Here is a 16,266-nt window from a genome sequence, read left to right as displayed (position 1 = left end):
TCTCTCTCTCTGTGCTTCCGCGCGGACTGATTGTTTCTTTTGTATCTGTTTTTCCTTCCCATTCCCTTTCCCTTTAATTAAACCTTTCTCATCTCAAACCTCGAGTTCTCTGTGTTGTATTTTCTCCCCCTTCCTTCTGAGGAGAGGGGGAGTGAGAGAGCAGTTGTGGTGGAGCTTGGCTGCCCACCTGAGTAAAACCACCACACCAAATCAAAGCCCAGACCTTCAGCCCAGTCCTTGACCTGAATAGCGAGCGAGGATCCGGATCCTGGCATTTATACGTGATAGCTTATAGGCAGCGGAAGTAAATAGTGTAGTCAGAGGTCACGGGGCTAGATTTTGAAAAGTTTTCCTGCATAAGGAAGACATCTCAGAAAAGCAGATTTAAATAACATTAATGCCAAGAAAAGTCATTCTGATTGCTATATTCTTTATCTGTCGTGACTAGACAGATGAAAATCTATGATAGCAATTTTGCCTTTAAGGTCATTTTCTTTGATTTCTTTGATTTCTTTATCTGTCTATCTATTTATTTATTTATTTATTTTAGCAGGCTCTGTACTAATTTTCCTGACAGAATGACTGACAGAAATACGACCCTTGTGCACCTTTCCTAGTTAATTCATTAGGTCAACTCTAACCACTAAGCCCCTTGTCAGGTTATTTCTATTAATGATAAGGAGCAATTGATCTTAAAAGACTGAAGCCAGGTAGAGGAGCCTATTCCACAAGGTCTCTTGGCTCCACCCTTGTGAAGTGAAATCTGCCAGGTGTGGGTCATTTGACCTTTGCTATATAGGAAGCTTGAGGAGCTGTAGGGAATTGCCTTCCTGGGGGAGTCTGAGGCTCAGGTTCTCTAGGGTGCTTTTCTGCTGTTGTGGTGAAGTGGGCTCAGTGTTCCCCCGTGGGCTGTTTTTTCTTTGTGTTTTCTGCCATCAACGTGAAATAGTTTTAGTGACTCTATGAGCTAGCTATGTTGGCAGTGCCTTCTCAGTGCAGTAGAACCCTGGTGGTGCAACTTCCCTGAACCTGAGTCACTTCCACACTGCTTCACAGAAGCTGGCAGGTAAGTGTTCCTGGGTTCTACAGTTCTTTAATGCTGAGGAGTTGGAGTACTTCCTTCACCTTGTCTGTTTTCAGTGAAACTACTCATGTGGATTCTAAGCTCCCTTTCCAGCCCTTAAAAACAGAATGATGATAATAATAATGGTAAATAAAAATAAAACCCCACCAACTCAGAAGCTCCAGTGCTTACAGGTAAGCCTGACTTCCAAGAATGTTCTTAACTATTTGTTAAGGCTGAACATCAGGCAGTGTGAAAAAGGTGCCTTAACGTGAACTCAAATTCTGCCCTGTGATAAGTAGACACAGATTAGGAGAGATACTACTGGTGGCATTATCGTAACTTTCAGTAAGTGGAAGTCGCGAAACTGGGCTGTTCATAAAAGAAATGGCGCTTTGACAGCATGTGAGTCAAAAGCAGTCCGAAGAAACCCTCTCCTCTTCCCTTCTTCCCTACAGGCCTGCGTGTCTCCGCTGCAGAGAAAGTTCTGGAAGAGGCCCACCAACTCAGAGAATCGATCTTCCTCCCCACCTGTAGAAACCAGTGTCTGAGCTATCGAGGAAAGCATCCTTCTGAGAAAGGAAGATGCCAGAGCGGGAGCACAGCCCGTGCCACCCTGCAGTTTTGCCACCGTGACGGAGGTATGGTCCCCAGGTTCCCTGGTCCCCAGGTTCCCTGGTCCCCAGGTTCCCTGGTCCCCAGGTTCCCTGGTCCCCAGGTTCCCTGGTCCCCAGGTTCCCTGGTCCCCAGGTTCCCTGGTCCCCAGGTTCCCTGGTCCCCAGGTTCCCTGGTCCCCAGGTTCCCTGGTCCCCAGGTTCCCTGGTCCCCAGGTTCCCTGGTCCCCAGGTTCCCTGGTCCCCAGGTTCCCTGGTCCCCAGGTTCCCTGGTCCCCAGGTTCCCTGGTCCCCAGGTTCCCTGGTCCCCAGGTTCCCTGGTCCCCAGGTTCCCTGGTCCCCAGGTTCCCTGGTCCCCAGGTTCCCTGGTCCCCAGGTTCCCTGGTCCCCAGGTTCCCTGGTCCCCAGGTTCCCTGGTCCCCAGGTTCCCTGGTCCCCAGGTTCCCTGGTCCCCAGGTTCCCTGGTCCCCAGGTTCCCTGGTCCCCAGGTTCCCTGGTCCCCAGGTTCCCTGGTCCCCAGGTTCCCTGGTCCCCAGGTTCCCTGGTCCCCAGGTTCCCTGGTCCCCAGGTTCCCTGGTCCCCAGGTTCCCTGGTCCCCAGGTTCCCTGGTCCCCAGGTTCCCTGGTCCCCAGGTTCCCTGGTCCCCAGGTTCCCTGGTCCCCAGGTTCCCTGGTCCCCAGGTTCCCTGGTCCCCAGGTTCCCTGGTCCCCAGGTTCCCTGGTCCCCAGGTTCCCTGGTCCCCAGGTTCCCTGGTCCCCAGGTTCCCTGGTCCCCAGGTTCCCTGGTCCCCAGGTTCCCTGGTCCCCAGGTTCCCTGGTCCCCAGGTTCCCTGGTCCCCAGGTTCCCTGGTCCCCAGGTTCCCTGGTCCCCAGGTTCCCTGGTCCCCAGGTTCCCTGGTCCCCAGGTTCCCTGGTCCCCAGGTTCCCTGGTCCCCAGGTTCCCTGGTCCCCAGGTTCCCTGGTCCCCAGGTTCCCTGGTCCCCAGGTTCCCTGGTCCCCAGGTTCCCTGGTCCCCAGGTTCCCTGGTCCCCAGGTTCCCTGGTCCCCAGGTTCCCTGGTCCCCAGGTTCCCTGGTCCCCAGGTTCCCTGGTCCCCAGGTTCCCTGGTCCCCAGGTTCCCTGGTCCCCAGGTTCCCTGGTCCCCAGGTTCCCTGGTCCCCAGGTTCCCTGGTCCCCAGGTTCCCTGGTCCCCAGGTTCCCTGGTCCCCAGGTTCCCTGGTCCCCAGGTTCCCTGGTCCCCAGGTTCCCTGGTCCCCAGGTTCCCTGGTCCCCAGGTTCCCTGGTCCCCAGGTTCCCTGGTCCCCAGGTTCCCTGGTCCCCAGGTTCCCTGGTCCCCAGGTTCCCTGGTCCCCAGGTTCCCTGGTCCCCAGGTTCCCTGGTCCCCAGGTTCCCTGGTCCCCAGGTTCCCTGGTCCCCAGGTTCCCTGGTCCCCAGGTTCCCTGGTCCCCAGGTTCCCTGGTCCCCAGGTTCCCTGGTCCCCAGGTTCCCTGGTCCCCAGGTTCCCTGGTCCCCAGGTTCCCTGGTCCCCAGGTTCCCTGGTCCCCAGGTTCCCTGGTCCCCAGGTTCCCTGGTCCCCAGGTTCCCTGGTCCCCAGGTTCCCTGGTCCCCAGGTTCCCTGGTCCCCAGGTTCCCTGGTCCCCAGGTTCCCTGGTCCCCAGGTTCCCTGGTCCCCAGGTTCCCTGGTCCCCAGGTTCCCTGGTCCCCAGGTTCCCTGGTCCCCAGGTTCCCTGGTCCCCAGGTTCCCTGGTCCCCAGGTTCCCTGGTCCCCAGGTTCCCTGGTCCCCAGGTTCCCTGGTCCCCAGGTTCCCTGGTCCCCAGGTTCCCTGGTCCCCAGGTTCCCTGGTCCCCAGGTTCCCTGGTCCCCAGGTTCCCTGGTCCCCAGGTTCCCTGGTCCCCAGGTTCCCTGGTCCCCAGGTTCCCTGGTCCCCAGGTTCCCTGGTCCCCAGGTTCCCTGGTCCCCAGGTTCCCTGGTCCCCAGGTTCCCTGGTCCCCAGGTTCCCTGGTCCCCAGGTTCCCTGGTCCCCAGGTTCCCTGGTCCCCAGGTTCCCTGGTCCCCAGGTTCCCTGGTCCCCAGGTTCCCTGGTCCCCAGGTTCCCTGGTCCCCAGGTTCCCTGGTCCCCAGGTTCCCTGGTCCCCAGGTTCCCTGGTCCCCAGGTTCCCTGGTCCCCAGGTTCCCTGGTCCCCAGGTTCCCTGGTCCCCAGGTTCCCTGGTCCCCAGGTTCCCTGGTCCCCAGGTTCCCTGGTCCCCAGGTTCCCTGGTCCCCAGGTTCCCTGGTCCCCAGGTTCCCTGGTCCCCAGGTTCCCTGGTCCCCAGGTTCCCTGGTCCCCAGGTTCCCTGGTCCCCAGGTTCCCTGGTCCCCAGGTTCCCTGGTCCCCAGGTTCCCTGGTCCCCAGGTTCCCTGGTCCCCAGGTTCCCTGGTCCCCAGGTTCCCTGGTCCCCAGGTTCCCTGGTCCCCAGGTTCCCTGGTCCCCAGGTTCCCTGGTCCCCAGGTTCCCTGGTCCCCAGGTTCCCTGGTCCCCAGGTTCCCTGGTCCCCAGGTTCCCTGGTCCCCAGGTTCCCTGGTCCCCAGGTTCCCTGGTCCCCAGGTTCCCTGGTCCCCAGGTTCCCTGGTCCCCAGGTTCCCTGGTCCCCAGGTTCCCTGGTCCCCAGGTTCCCTGGTCCCCAGGTTCCCTGGTCCCCAGGTTCCCTGGTCCCCAGGTTCCCTGGTCCCCAGGTTCCCTGGTCCCCAGGTTCCCTGGTCCCCAGGTTCCCTGGTCCCCAGGTTCCCTGGTCCCCAGGTTCCCTGGTCCCCAGGTTCCCTGGTCCCCAGGTTCCCTGGTCCCCAGGTTCCCTGGTCCCCAGGTTCCCTGGTCCCCAGGTTCCCTGGTCCCCAGGTTCCCTGGTCCCCAGGTTCCCTGGTCCCCAGGTTCCCTGGTCCCCAGGTTCCCTGGTCCCCAGGTTCCCTGGTCCCCAGGTTCCCTGGTCCCCAGGTTCCCTGGTCCCCAGGTTCCCTGGTCCCCAGGTTCCCTGGTCCCCAGGTTCCCTGGTCCCCAGGTTCCCTGGTCCCCAGGTTCCCTGGTCCCCAGGTTCCCTGGTCCCCAGGTTCCCTGGTCCCCAGGTTCCCTGGTCCCCAGGTTCCCTGGTCCCCAGGTTCCCTGGTCCCCAGGTTCCCTGGTCCCCAGGTTCCCTGGTCCCCAGGTTCCCTGGTCCCCAGGTTCCCTGGTCCCCAGGTTCCCTGGTCCCCAGGTTCCCTGGTCCCCAGGTTCCCTGGTCCCCAGGTTCCCTGGTCCCCAGGTTCCCTGGTCCCCAGGTTCCCTGGTCCCCAGGTTCCCTGGTCCCCAGGTTCCCTGGTCCCCAGGTTCCCTGGTCCCCAGGTTCCCTGGTCCCCAGGTTCCCTGGTCCCCAGGTTCCCTGGTCCCCAGGTTCCCTGGTCCCCAGGTTCCCTGGTCCCCAGGTTCCCTGGTCCCCAGGTTCCCTGGTCCCCAGGTTCCCTGGTCCCCAGGTTCCCTGGTCCCCAGGTTCCCTGGTCCCCAGGTTCCCTGGTCCCCAGGTTCCCTGGTCCCCAGGTTCCCTGGTCCCCAGGTTCCCTGGTCCCCAGGTTCCCTGGTCCCCAGGTTCCCTGGTCCCCAGGTTCCCTGGTCCCCAGGTTCCCTGGTCCCCAGGTTCCCTGGTCCCCAGGTTCCCTGGTCCCCAGGTTCCCTGGTCCCCAGGTTCCCTGGTCCCCAGGTTCCCTGGTCCCCAGGTTCCCTGGTCCCCAGGTTCCCTGGTCCCCAGGTTCCCTGGTCCCCAGGTTCCCTGGTCCCCAGGTTCCCTGGTCCCCAGGTTCCCTGGTCCCCAGGTTCCCTGGTCCCCAGGTTCCCTGGTCCCCAGGTTCCCTGGTCCCCAGGTTCCCTGGTCCCCAGGTTCCCTGGTCCCCAGGTTCCCTGGTCCCCAGGTTCCCTGGTCCCCAGGTTCCCTGGTCCCCAGGTTCCCTGGTCCCCAGGTTCCCTGGTCCCCAGGTTCCCTGGTCCCCAGGTTCCCTGGTCCCCAGGTTCCCTGGTCCCCAGGTTCCCTGGTCCCCAGGTTCCCTGGTCCCCAGGTTCCCTGGTCCCCAGGTTCCCTGGTCCCCAGGTTCCCTGGTCCCCAGGTTCCCTGGTCCCCAGGTTCCCTGGTCCCCAGGTTCCCTGGTCCCCAGGTTCCCTGGTCCCCAGGTTCCCTGGTCCCCAGGTTCCCTGGTCCCCAGGTTCCCTGGTCCCCAGGTTCCCTGGTCCCCAGGTTCCCTGGTCCCCAGGTTCCCTGGTCCCCAGGTTCCCTGGTCCCCAGGTTCCCTGGTCCCCAGGTTCCCTGGTCCCCAGGTTCCCTGGTCCCCAGGTTCCCTGGTCCCCAGGTTCCCTGGTCCCCAGGTTCCCTGGTCCCCAGGTTCCCTGGTCCCCAGGTTCCCTGGTCCCCAGGTTCCCTGGTCCCCAGGTTCCCTGGTCCCCAGGTTCCCTGGTCCCCAGGTTCCCTGGTCCCCAGGTTCCCTGGTCCCCAGGTTCCCTGGTCCCCAGGTTCCCTGGTCCCCAGGTTCCCTGGTCCCCAGGTTCCCTGGTCCCCAGGTTCCCTGGTCCCCAGGTTCCCTGGTCCCCAGGTTCCCTGGTCCCCAGGTTCCCTGGTCCCCAGGTTCCCTGGTCCCCAGGTTCCCTGGTCCCCAGGTTCCCTGGTCCCCAGGTTCCCTGGTCCCCAGGTTCCCTGGTCCCCAGGTTCCCTGGTCCCCAGGTTCCCTGGTCCCCAGGTTCCCTGGTCCCCAGGTTCCCTGGTCCCCAGGTTCCCTGGTCCCCAGGTTCCCTGGTCCCCAGGTTCCCTGGTCCCCAGGTTCCCTGGTCCCCAGGTTCCCTGGTCCCCAGGTTCCCTGGTCCCCAGGTTCCCTGGTCCCCAGGTTCCCTGGTCCCCAGGTTCCCTGGTCCCCAGGTTCCCTGGTCCCCAGGTTCCCTGGTCCCCAGGTTCCCTGGTCCCCAGGTTCCCTGGTCCCCAGGTTCCCTGGTCCCCAGGTTCCCTGGTCCCCAGGTTCCCTGGTCCCCAGGTTCCCTGGTCCCCAGGTTCCCTGGTCCCCAGGTTCCCTGGTCCCCAGGTTCCCTGGTCCCCAGGTTCCCTGGTCCCCAGGTTCCCTGGTCCCCAGGTTCCCTGGTCCCCAGGTTCCCTGGTCCCCAGGTTCCCTGGTCCCCAGGTTCCCTGGTCCCCAGGTTCCCTGGTCCCCAGGTTCCCTGGTCCCCAGGTTCCCTGGTCCCCAGGTTCCCTGGTCCCCAGGTTCCCTGGTCCCCAGGTTCCCTGGTCCCCAGGTTCCCTGGTCCCCAGGTTCCCTGGTCCCCAGGTTCCCTGGTCCCCAGGTTCCCTGGTCCCCAGGTTCCCTGGTCCCCAGGTTCCCTGGTCCCCAGGTTCCCTGGTCCCCAGGTTCCCTGGTCCCCAGGTTCCCTGGTCCCCAGGTTCCCTGGTCCCCAGGTTCCCTGGTCCCCAGGTTCCCTGGTCCCCAGGTTCCCTGGTCCCCAGGTTCCCTGGTCCCCAGGTTCCCTGGTCCCCAGGTTCCCTGGTCCCCAGGTTCCCTGGTCCCCAGGTTCCCTGGTCCCCAGGTTCCCTGGTCCCCAGGTTCCCTGGTCCCCAGGTTCCCTGGTCCCCAGGTTCCCTGGTCCCCAGGTTCCCTGGTCCCCAGGTTCCCTGGTCCCCAGGTTCCCTGGTCCCCAGGTTCCCTGGTCCCCAGGTTCCCTGGTCCCCAGGTTCCCTGGTCCCCAGGTTCCCTGGTCCCCAGGTTCCCTGGTCCCCAGGTTCCCTGGTCCCCAGGTTCCCTGGTCCCCAGGTTCCCTGGTCCCCAGGTTCCCTGGTCCCCAGGTTCCCTGGTCCCCAGGTTCCCTGGTCCCCAGGTTCCCTGGTCCCCAGGTTCCCTGGTCCCCAGGTTCCCTGGTCCCCAGGTTCCCTGGTCCCCAGGTTCCCTGGTCCCCAGGTTCCCTGGTCCCCAGGTTCCCTGGTCCCCAGGTTCCCTGGTCCCCAGGTTCCCTGGTCCCCAGGTTCCCTGGTCCCCAGGTTCCCTGGTCCCCAGGTTCCCTGGTCCCCAGGTTCCCTGGTCCCCAGGTTCCCTGGTCCCCAGGTTCCCTGGTCCCCAGGTTCCCTGGTCCCCAGGTTCCCTGGTCCCCAGGTTCCCTGGTCCCCAGGTTCCCTGGTCCCCAGGTTCCCTGGTCCCCAGGTTCCCTGGTCCCCAGGTTCCCTGGTCCCCAGGTTCCCTGGTCCCCAGGTTCCCTGGTCCCCAGGTTCCCTGGTCCCCAGGTTCCCTGGTCCCCAGGTTCCCTGGTCCCCAGGTTCCCTGGTCCCCAGGTTCCCTGGTCCCCAGGTTCCCTGGTCCCCAGGTTCCCTGGTCCCCAGGTTCCCTGGTCCCCAGGTTCCCTGGTCCCCAGGTTCCCTGGTCCCCAGGTTCCCTGGTCCCCAGGTTCCCTGGTCCCCAGGTTCCCTGGTCCCCAGGTTCCCTGGTCCCCAGGTTCCCTGGTCCCCAGGTTCCCTGGTCCCCAGGTTCCCTGGTCCCCAGGTTCCCTGGTCCCCAGGTTCCCTGGTCCCCAGGTTCCCTGGTCCCCAGGTTCCCTGGTCCCCAGGTTCCCTGGTCCCCAGGTTCCCTGGTCCCCAGGTTCCCTGGTCCCCAGGTTCCCTGGTCCCCAGGTTCCCTGGTCCCCAGGTTCCCTGGTCCCCAGGTTCCCTGGTCCCCAGGTTCCCTGGTCCCCAGGTTCCCTGGTCCCCAGGTTCCCTGGTCCCCAGGTTCCCTGGTCCCCAGGTTCCCTGGTCCCCAGGTTCCCTGGTCCCCAGGTTCCCTGGTCCCCAGGTTCCCTGGTCCCCAGGTTCCCTGGTCCCCAGGTTCCCTGGTCCCCAGGTTCCCTGGTCCCCAGGTTCCCTGGTCCCCAGGTTCCCTGGTCCCCAGGTTCCCTGGTCCCCAGGTTCCCTGGTCCCCAGGTTCCCTGGTCCCCAGGTTCCCTGGTCCCCAGGTTCCCTGGTCCCCAGGTTCCCTGGTCCCCAGGTTCCCTGGTCCCCAGGTTCCCTGGTCCCCAGGTTCCCTGGTCCCCAGGTTCCCTGGTCCCCAGGTTCCCTGGTCCCCAGGTTCCCTGGTCCCCAGGTTCCCTGGTCCCCAGGTTCCCTGGTCCCCAGGTTCCCTGGTCCCCAGGTTCCCTGGTCCCCAGGTTCCCTGGTCCCCAGGTTCCCTGGTCCCCAGGTTCCCTGGTCCCCAGGTTCCCTGGTCCCCAGGTTCCCTGGTCCCCAGGTTCCCTGGTCCCCAGGTTCCCTGGTCCCCAGGTTCCCTGGTCCCCAGGTTCCCTGGTCCCCAGGTTCCCTGGTCCCCAGGTTCCCTGGTCCCCAGGTTCCCTGGTCCCCAGGTTCCCTGGTCCCCAGGTTCCCTGGTCCCCAGGTTCCCTGGTCCCCAGGTTCCCTGGTCCCCAGGTTCCCTGGTCCCCAGGTTCCCTGGTCCCCAGGTTCCCTGGTCCCCAGGTTCCCTGGTCCCCAGGTTCCCTGGTCCCCAGGTTCCCTGGTCCCCAGGTTCCCTGGTCCCCAGGTTCCCTGGTCCCCAGGTTCCCTGGTCCCCAGGTTCCCTGGTCCCCAGGTTCCCTGGTCCCCAGGTTCCCTGGTCCCCAGGTTCCCTGGTCCCCAGGTTCCCTGGTCCCCAGGTTCCCTGGTCCCCAGGTTCCCTGGTCCCCAGGTTCCCTGGTCCCCAGGTTCCCTGGTCCCCAGGTTCCCTGGTCCCCAGGTTCCCTGGTCCCCAGGTTCCCTGGTCCCCAGGTTCCCTGGTCCCCAGGTTCCCTGGTCCCCAGGTTCCCTGGTCCCCAGGTTCCCTGGTCCCCAGGTTCCCTGGTCCCCAGGTTCCCTGGTCCCCAGGTTCCCTGGTCCCCAGGTTCCCTGGTCCCCAGGTTCCCTGGTCCCCAGGTTCCCTGGTCCCCAGGTTCCCTGGTCCCCAGGTTCCCTGGTCCCCAGGTTCCCTGGTCCCCAGGTTCCCTGGTCCCCAGGTTCCCTGGTCCCCAGGTTCCCTGGTCCCCAGGTTCCCTGGTCCCCAGGTTCCCTGGTCCCCAGGTTCCCTGGTCCCCAGGTTCCCTGGTCCCCAGGTTCCCTGGTCCCCAGGTTCCCTGGTCCCCAGGTTCCCTGGTCCCCAGGTTCCCTGGTCCCCAGGTTCCCTGGTCCCCAGGTTCCCTGGTCCCCAGGTTCCCTGGTCCCCAGGTTCCCTGGTCCCCAGGTTCCCTGGTCCCCAGGTTCCCTGGTCCCCAGGTTCCCTGGTCCCCAGGTTCCCTGGTCCCCAGGTTCCCTGGTCCCCAGGTTCCCTGGTCCCCAGGTTCCCTGGTCCCCAGGTTCCCTGGTCCCCAGGTTCCCTGGTCCCCAGGTTCCCTGGTCCCCAGGTTCCCTGGTCCCCAGGTTCCCTGGTCCCCAGGTTCCCTGGTCCCCAGGTTCCCTGGTCCCCAGGTTCCCTGGTCCCCAGGTTCCCTGGTCCCCAGGTTCCCTGGTCCCCAGGTTCCCTGGTCCCCAGGTTCCCTGGTCCCCAGGTTCCCTGGTCCCCAGGTTCCCTGGTCCCCAGGTTCCCTGGTCCCCAGGTTCCCTGGTCCCCAGGTTCCCTGGTCCCCAGGTTCCCTGGTCCCCAGGTTCCCTGGTCCCCAGGTTCCCTGGTCCCCAGGTTCCCTGGTCCCCAGGTTCCCTGGTCCCCAGGTTCCCTGGTCCCCAGGTTCCCTGGTCCCCAGGTTCCCTGGTCCCCAGGTTCCCTGGTCCCCAGGTTCCCTGGTCCCCAGGTTCCCTGGTCCCCAGGTTCCCTGGTCCCCAGGTTCCCTGGTCCCCAGGTTCCCTGGTCCCCAGGTTCCCTGGTCCCCAGGTTCCCTGGTCCCCAGGTTCCCTGGTCCCCAGGTTCCCTGGTCCCCAGGTTCCCTGGTCCCCAGGTTCCCTGGTCCCCAGGTTCCCTGGTCCCCAGGTTCCCTGGTCCCCAGGTTCCCTGGTCCCCAGGTTCCCTGGTCCCCAGGTTCCCTGGTCCCCAGGTTCCCTGGTCCCCAGGTTCCCTGGTCCCCAGGTTCCCTGGTCCCCAGGTTCCCTGGTCCCCAGGTTCCCTGGTCCCCAGGTTCCCTGGTCCCCGAGAGAGGGCCTCCTGACACACAAGAAGCTGGCAGCAGGTAGCTTCCTATTTTATTGCATAAGGAGAAAAAGAGAATCACAGTTTCCATTAATAGCAATCAAATCAGGATAGTTATAGAAGTCATATAGTTATATAGGCCAAATGCAGCATTGAGCATGTAAGTCCAAAATTGAAATCCTGAAAACATCTATTTATGTGCTACCCATATTTTAGGTTTTCTTAGGTGTGTCAGGTGCCTGGTGGTATGTCTCTGGGCATGTCTGGAGCTACTTTCTATTTGGTAGTGCTGGACAGGCAGTGTCATATCCTGAGTGTAATCAAGGCACAGAAACTAGATGTTTTCTCTATTGTGAGACACATTCTTTACTTTTCCTCTATTTCCTTGTCAAGATTATTGTTAAAGAACTTAGTGGCTAAAACAGTGGTTAGAAGGCACATTCTAGATTAAAAGTTGATGTGCAAGCAGAGGAAAATTTTAAGCTTTTATAGTTAGAAATTAGTATTCTGATTGTGATAGATGCTGTACAGTAAGGAGAGAACTAGCTCCTGCCTGAGGCAATTTTATGATGTAATAGGATTCTAAAGATTTTAAACACGTTTTAATTCAGAATGGGAGAAAAAAATTAATCAGACTGCATGAACCGGGGAATTGGAAGTGCCAGCACCAGGAAATCCAGCAGATTCTACCACAGCAGCACAGGTTTGAAGTTTCTGGCAAAAGTAAGCAAAGCAGAGATTATTAATTTTAACTGTGATGGGTGGCGGGGTTTGTTTTGTCTTTTCTTTTTTTTTCCTTCATTTTTTATTATTATTATTTTTTTTTATTCCTAAGAGACAATTGGAAAAAAGTGTTAACAAAACCAAGATGGATTGTATTAGTCTGTGGCAAGGGAGGAGGTAAACTGAAACTGATGTCTTGCCTTTCCTCTTTTTTAATAAGTGTCCAACTACTAAAGAAATCCAGACAGGTTTGAATGAATGTCTGTAGACAGTACATCAATAGATGTGTGTGCAACAGTGCTGTTGTAAGGTTGGCCAATAATCACAGCCTACATTAATTCCAGAAAGTACACACAAATAATATTTCTTGGCTCCATTTTCAAAGCAGCATTGGGAAAGTTATGTGCACTAATCCTGGAACAATAACAGGATTTGTGTTTCCAACACAAGCATAGCTTTGGGAATGCAACCGTAAGGGTCTAATGCAACAGTCGTAGTAATCTCTGGCCTCTTACCCTCTGAGAAAAGAGAACAATTTTGCAATAGTATTTGCTGGTAAACTAAAAAAATATCCTGTACCCCTGGAGATCCTCAAACAAACAGTCTCTTCTTCCCTATAGGGATGTAATATCATAAATAAATGAAGGAGAAAGAGGGAATACTGAAAGAAGCCAAGTCTGCATCCTGAACATCTTAAAATCCCTTTTTTTTTTCCTCAGAAGTGTTATAACTCCTGATGAAAAGAAGTGAGTGGTCACTTTGAGTACTGAATAATTTTCACTAATAAAAGTAAAGATGCTGTTTTACTCTCCTGTTGCCTGACAATGCTAAGTGTTTTCTATTCTACTTCAGTTCTTGTTTTTTTTTCAGTTTAAGGAGCAGGATGCTCAGAACTTTTCAAGTTGGAATTTGTCTCTTCTCCCTAGAAAACATCTTCTGTATGTATTAATACACATACATATATCTATGTGTATTGAATAGGAAGTTAAGAGAAATTCAGTAATTCATGCAGGAAAGTAACAAGTACAACCTGAAAAGTTTTAACCCAGTTCTTTCTATTCAGAATTCCTGTTGACTTCAGAGGAGTGCAAGATTTCATTCTTTTTCAGAACAGAAAACAATACCTGCATTAAGTATCTGTTGGAGCGAGTGGACATTGGGGGCTTTTTGCATCATACTCAAAGTTGTCAGTTTCCTAGGATAATGGCTTCCACTCCCATGTTTTGTAACAGGGTTCTTGGTTATTATTTGTGACACTTGTTTTAAGGAAGAACATATTTAATAACTTTGGTTAGTGGTATCTAAAGATTGCTGCCACACGTAGCAGCATTGTTGTTTGTCTGAATAAAACTGTACTAATATGTTTTTACTTCACATTAATCAAATACAAAGCCTTCTCATCACTGTCAAAGAAGACTACTTGCAAACCAAGAAAATGACCTAATAAAGAAGTAAAACAAAGGGGACTAAAGGTCCTTCCAAAATCTCTCTCCATAGCTCTCAGTTGAAAGAAGGAAGAAGCCATTTCCAAGACAGAAGGACCTTATGGGAAAAGAAACAATGTTATACTAGTGAGGTTTTAAAAAACAACGAAATTTATTTTGCTGAAAGTGACCAAAAGGTGGCAGTACTCCACGCACTGTTGAGTTCCCGGTGCCCTCAGAGCTATACACTACATATTCTGAAGTGCTTGACATCCACTTTTCTTCAAATATACCCAAGGAAACTATGCCCTTACAAGAATATGAATCCCTTTGTGGCTTCATTTGGCTTTTCTATAAGTACACAATGCATGAAATAAAATATTTTAATAGGCCTGAAAAATAGTTCTTTGACCAATTCCCGTTCTACTCACAGGCACTCCTGCATTCTGGGCTGCTGACTCTCTCTTGCTGTGGTCTCACACGGCATGCTGGTATATCACAAAGGTAGACAGTTATGCTTGTGGCTTAATTGGCATCAGCCTGGATCCATAGTAAAATTTAACAAGACTGAGACTTACTTAATCCTTCTACATAAGAAAAATCCAGGATACAGCTCATGTAACATCATTTATTACTTAGAGGAGTATCTGCAGGTGTTAAGATGGCAGTAGCTGTTTTATCTCCAGTTTATATCCTTCCACATCCTTCAGACAAAATCCAGCCAATAATGGATCCCTTTTCATGCCTGAAAAAATCAGCTGAAGGATCCTTGCTATTAATAGTGGATGGTTATGGCATAAGGTGATGTAGGGTAATAGTGCAGCTCCCGATGTACACCATACACTTCTTAGTGACCGTTCCTGCAGTGGTAGGATTGCTGTGCTCCGTGACTTTCTGCACAGTGCTGCTCTGAGCATAACTGTGCCTCTGAGCGTGCTGTATTACCTTTTCTCTGTTCCTTCTGCATTTGGCCTCCTCACAGGGTTGGAATTCTGATATCCTTATGGTTGTCTTGCTTTTGTTGAAATGTTCTCCCTCCCTTCCCTATGGCCAGCAGTGTTGCTGCTTTGTCCTAGTAAGCGACCAGAAGAGAACTGAGCCACCACACATTCGGTGCAAGTGGAGGGTTGTGTGTTCAAGCTGGTAGTTCAGCAGTTCACTGAGGGGACTGAGAGGCAGGGAAAGAAATCTCCTGTCTGCTAAAGTCCTCTGTATTGATTGTAGTCCAAAAAGCACATTCTTAGCTGTATAACCTGTCTTTACTATAAATACTGTGAAAGATACAGATTATATTCCTCAGTACAACTTCCTGTCATGGTGCAGTATTGCTTTTATTACCAAGAAGGTGGGCTTCTTTTGCTGGGAACTGCAGTTCTTTGGTTTTTCCCTTTATACCCAGAAAATATGGAAGATGACAAGACTTTCTTTGATCAACTGATAAATTCATTTGTTGGGCAGATAGCACAGCCAGCACAAACTAAGCTGTTGGTTATTATCCTCGCTCAGGGTGCGGTTTTGTTTTTCTTGTTTTGAGGCTGAACTGGTTTAGTGGCTTGCCACAGCTGAAAAGGGTCAGATCAGTTTCCCTCTTCTCCTGGCCACAAGTTCCTGGTACTTCCCTGATGCTGCTTATCGTGTTTATCTGATCCTACGGGGAGGCAAGTGCTGTAACTGGTACAAGGAAGGAGGGTGGAACTGCTTGCCCAGGAGTTGGATGAAGGAAGCAAGACAGACACTTTGAGTAGCAGAATGGTGTTACATCAGCTCAACCATTCTGTGAAAACTCACTCTAAGTTTAGGAGGTGTTGGAAAAAGGATTGCTAGTAAAGTTTACTGTGCAAAAATGGATAGTTAATGGAGACTGAAGCATGCCACCAGTGAAGCAACTGAATTATGTCCTATGTGAAAATATATAGGATGGATGAAAAAGGTTTAGTTTTGCCAAACATTGGCTTTTCCAAGAAAGCCAGCTTAAGAAATTCTCTCTCCCTCCCATGATGGCTTGGTTCCAATCATGTGTTCAAATTTTCTGCTGCCTCAGTTCTGCCAATGTAATATTTTTTAAGGATACATTGCAAACTGGTTTGCTGAAATGATCTGGCTTTAAAAATCACTTTTATTTCTGGAGGCTTATTCTTATCCCAGATCATTTCAGTGAAGCTAGTATATCATGCAAGTACACCTTTGGGATGAAATGAAATGATATGGCTCAGTCCAAATTAGTAATCTAGCAGTACATCATTACTGAAAGAAGGAAGTTTCTCCCTGCTGACTCAGAAAAAATAAATGAACCATCTTCTGACAGATTTGTGAGTTGAATCAGTTCATTGTGTTTGTGTGTTTGCGCACACACGTGGTGATCTGAAGTGGGCCTCACTGCAAAGTGTTAGTGGTGGAGGACTTGTGGTGGAGAATGAAACGGAGGGAGAAAGCAGGATCTCACCCTTCTGGTAGTGTTAAGGTCTCATACTGGCTCAAACCAGAACAAGTATTTTCACCTTCTATGTCCATCCCAAAATATTTCATTGATAAAATAGAACTAGCTACATCAACAGTGTACTAAATCTGGAGACCCAGAATGCTATTTCCATATATTTTTTCCTGCTTTCCACATGTTGGGCATTAACACAGTGTTTTGGTGTTATGAGCACTATTAACTGTATATTGATTTATTTATTTGTAACTTTGTGAAGTATTCTGAACTCTGTTGCCCATTTGCTCGGGCAGCAGCCACATCCTTTATGTGTAAAGTAGCCACTGCAGTATCAGGCCGCAAGCCTAAGGCCTGAGGGAGACTCCTTGGGGTGTGTCTGCAGTGTAGATAAAGAGAAACAGACGTTGTCACCAGCCATTATTTTGGATCTGACATTTTCTTTCATCAGTGGTTATCTAATATGGAAAATTCCAAAAAATTATCATCTCTAAACCATATTTATCTATCCTATCAGATGTCAAGGAAAACCTTTTTGTGATGAGCAGCAGACCCAAACAAGTTAATCACCAGAGTGAGTCTCTGCAGTACACTTAGTTCATATAAATGAGGCAATTGTTTGCTAATCGGCTACAGCTGATTTCCTCATTCTTGGCTAAGATCAACTACTTCCTTCTCCTGGTGCCTGGGATAGTTATTCACTCAGAGTGAATAACTTTTTCCTCCCCACTTTTATGTGGGGGAACAGTTTGGTATCGCCCTGTTATATTCTGCATGTATTCTTTTACATACCCTTATTGCAAGCTTTCACAGAAGTTTCACAGAATCATCTAGGTTGGAAGAGACCTCTGAGATCACCTAGTCCAACCTCTGACCTAACACTAAGAAGTCCTCCACTAAACCATATCACTAAGCTCTTTAGTCTTTTCTATACTCCCTTTATTTCTTTCA

At 56.1% G+C, this 16,266-nt stretch overlaps 1 long non-coding RNA gene across 1 annotated transcript; it reads left to right on the top strand.

The window, feature by feature from the left end:
- Positions 1-762: 762 nt before the first annotated feature.
- LOC110352289 (uncharacterized) lies at positions 763-12,272 on the top strand. The gene is made up of 4 exons (XR_003497069.3): positions 763-1,066; positions 1,522-1,704; positions 11,349-11,460; positions 12,081-12,272. It is a non-coding gene; the product is annotated as an uncharacterized lncRNA (long non-coding RNA).
- The last annotated feature ends 3,994 nt before the right edge of the window (positions 12,273-16,266 follow it).

This window comes from Anas platyrhynchos, chromosome 4 (genome assembly GCF_047663525.1).
Source record: "Anas platyrhynchos isolate ZD024472 breed Pekin duck chromosome 4, IASCAAS_PekinDuck_T2T, whole genome shotgun sequence".
Taxonomy (NCBI): domain Eukaryota; kingdom Metazoa; phylum Chordata; class Aves; order Anseriformes; family Anatidae; genus Anas; species Anas platyrhynchos.
This window is presented reverse-complemented; position numbering and strand designations above follow the sequence as displayed.